At 50.5% G+C, this 3,271-nt stretch overlaps 1 protein-coding gene across 1 annotated transcript in view; it reads left to right on the top strand.

Moving 5' to 3' along the window:
* Window positions 1-6: 6 nt before the first annotated feature.
* Window positions 7-3,271, top strand: part of TMEM187 (transmembrane protein 187) — a 5,906-nt gene continuing 2,641 nt past the window's right edge. The window contains exon 1 of the mRNA XM_005886121.2: window positions 7-140. The gene's annotated coding sequence lies outside the window, so the exon portion shown is untranslated. The remainder of the gene's footprint in view (window positions 141-3,271) is intronic.

The raw sequence follows: 3,271 nt of genomic DNA, 5'->3' as shown, positions 1-3,271 counted from the left end.
AGGCGCAAGCCCGCTTTTCGGGTCCGCCCTTTTTTTGAGATTTGAATTTCCCCCAGCAAAGTGAGGGAGACAAAGTACCCGGATGGTGATCGCTGGCCTTTTCGCGCCAGTACTGTGAGTTCTCACCACAACCTTGAGAGGTGGGTACTGACGTCGCCCCCCGGGTTCCAAATCCGTTACAAATCTTGCAAGAGGCCGCCTGGGTGTTGCACTGTCATGCTCACTCCTAGACTCAGGCTGTAGTGCAGGGGTCCTGCACAGGTGTCTGGGAGTTTGCAGTGACAATAGATGATTTTTTCCACTTTCATCTTTATTTCCTCTTTATTTTCACCAGCCTCTAGCCGAAATTTGGCCTTTCCCGCAATTATGAATATAGGCCGCAGAGCATAAAAGCATTAGGCAGGTGACTGTCACCAATGAAAACGACAGAGCAGTCATTTCATATCTCATAGCTTTTGTTGTAGATATCCTGAAATTAACTAAATGACAAGACATATTGGCAGGCAGAATAACTACTTTGAAATTACTGTAGTTATTCAACCTGCTTGGAGATCCTGGAATTTAACCTATTTGTAAAGAAGGACATGTATAACCCTAGCTCACATTTTCAAAAATATTTTAGTGATTGTCTTTTGACATTCATTTTTTGTCGTAATCCTGTTTTCTTTATACATTTGGAAGCATTTGAGAAAGGCCAAAGAGGCCTCACCTGTGTGGCGGTGCTACCAACTGCCCTAAATGACCTTGGCCATTCACCTCCCGTCTGGGGCCCTGAGTCCCTCCCCTGTGAAATAAGGAAGCCGAGCTGCTGGTTCCCAGGGGCCCTGCCCACACTCAGCGATTCTCTCCCCAGAGTTCAGGAAGCCCTGTGGTTGCTCCAGGTTCCTTGGGCCTTCTGGTGGTTCAGAGGGATCTCACCTTTTTTGGGGGTGTCCCACATTGCAGCCCTCGGGCTGGCGTCACCTTATCTGCAGAAAGGCAGCAAGGGTGATTAGGGTAGTCAGGAGCACAGGCAGCAGTTGTCAAATGCTACAGGCCAAACAAGCCATCACTGAGACAGGTGATAGTTAGTGGCTTCTCCTTAAATGCATATCACCCCAGGAAGCAGGAGAATGAATCTAAGGAACACGTGTTAGCCCCTTAGCCAGGAGATTGTCATGCTTTGCAGGACCCCCCAGAAGACCCCCAGAACAGGGAGCCGATGCTGGGGATCCTTCAGCCTTTGTGTGCCAGGCCCTGGGGGAATCTGTGAAGAACTGAGTGTCCTGTCACAAGGGTCATGGCAGTTGGAGGGTACAGAGAAGCTGGGCCATAAAGCACCCAGCAGTGGTCTTCCTGATGGACTTGGGAATTTGGTTTGATGACATGTCACTTTCAGCTTGCACAAGGACTCAGGTGGACTCTGCCAGGTTGGCCTGAGAGAAGTCACTTTCCACCTCCTTCCTGGACCTCCTTCTCTATCAAATTGACAGTGTTTGACTCCTGTCCCTGGCTCTCCTCCATGCTGGCTGGCAGACAGGAGGGTCAGGCTAGTTCGTGCTACATGGGGCCCTTAAGGCCTGACACTTCACACCAGGGAGCCAGGCCCCAGATGGGTGCAGGGAGGGACTTAGCTCCCGTCCCAGACAGAATCGGGAGTGCTGAATGAAGAAGTGCCTGAGCCCGGCCGGTGTGGCTCAGTGGTTGAACATTGACCTATCAGGGTTTGATTCCTGGTGAGGATACATGCCCAGGTTGCAGGCTCGATCCCCAGTGGGGGGTGTGCAAGAGGCAGCTGATTGATGATTCTCTCTCATCACTGATGTTTCCCTCTCTCTCTCCCTCTTCCTCCCTCTCTGAAATCCATAGATATATACTTTTTTTTTAAAAAAAGAAGTGCCTGAGAGGAGTTAGGGGCATGAGCAGGCCAGGTGAGGTGCAGGAGGGAAGGAGCACCAGTCTCGTTCCAGCTGCAGGACAGACTGGTCCTAGAAAGCTCTCAGGGCTACATGGGGATGGCATTCTGATGTCTGGCCAAGACATTGGGTTGGGATTGTATGTGGAGTGATGAGCCAGGCACTGAAGGGTGTTGAGCAGGGGCTGACATGATCCGATTCAGGGGTATTTGAGGAAGATGCTGGGGACTGCTGTATGCAGACCACGTTAGCAGCCACCATCCTAGAAGTGGGAATCCCAGGGCAGGGGTGGCCAGGAGGCTCCTTAGCCGACAGTGCCACATGCTGAGATGGAGACTTGTGGTCCGCCAGGAGATGCAGAGTGAGGGTGAGGGCTTCCATTCTCTTGTGGAAATGCTAGGCCGCATGGTCCTCCTTCAGAGAAGATCCCCAAGGCAGGACAGACAGGAGCAAGAAAGCTCAGCATGAGGCCCCCCAGGTCCCTCCCCAGAGCATGCAGGTGGGCCGCCGGCCCGGCTGAGAAGTGAAGTGGCAAATAGGACCAATGAAAGAGTAAGGGGGAAAAGGAAAGGTGCTGGCTTGGTGCTTGAATTGAACTGAAATTGAGTGGGTCTTCACTGAGCACCGAAGAGAGAGCAAAGAATCAGCCCCTGTCCTACCCTTTCAGGGCCTAAACTGCAGGAAGGAGGATATATATTGTATCTGAAAAATAAATGGTGCTAAGCGGTCTGCATATATAACAACTCGCCTAATTTACACAAGGACTCTGCGGAGGTACTGGTACAGCCGTGGGCAAACTACGGCCCACGGGCTGGATCCGGCCCGTTTGAAATGAATAAAACTAAAAAAAAAAAAAGACCGTACCCTTTTATGTAATGATGTTTACTTTGAATTTATATTAGTTCACACAAACACTCCATCCATGCTTTTGTTCCGGCCCTCCGGGTCCAGTTTAAGAACCCATTGTGGCCCTCGAGTCAAAAAGTTTGCCCACCCCTGTACTGGTAGCATCCCCATTCTACAGGTATGCAAACTGAGGACCAGAATGGTTAAGGCCCAAGGTCACACACACAGTTAGCAGGTGGGGGATACAGACCTCTTTTCCATGCCTGTCTGCCTGCCTGTCTGCTATCTTGGCTTTGAGTCATTTTTAGAGCACTGAACCTCTTCTTTCTTCCTTAATACATTTTTAGGCTACTAGGCCAATTCACCTGCAGCTGGCCCCAAAGCAGTTGACAGTCAATGAAAAGTCCACATTGTTTTTAAATTGTTTGCCTGCTAGCCCTCACCAAGTAGCTCAGTTGGTTAGAGCATCTTCCCAGTATGCTGAGGTTGAGGGTTGGATCTTAGGATACACAAGAACCAACCAAGGGAGA

Source organism: Myotis brandtii, unplaced genomic scaffold (assembly GCF_000412655.1).
Source record: "Myotis brandtii unplaced genomic scaffold, ASM41265v1 scaffold959, whole genome shotgun sequence".
NCBI lineage: Eukaryota > Metazoa > Chordata > Mammalia > Chiroptera > Vespertilionidae > Myotis > Myotis brandtii.
Note: the sequence above shows the minus strand (reverse complement) of the source record. Positions and strands in the feature narration are given on the sequence as shown.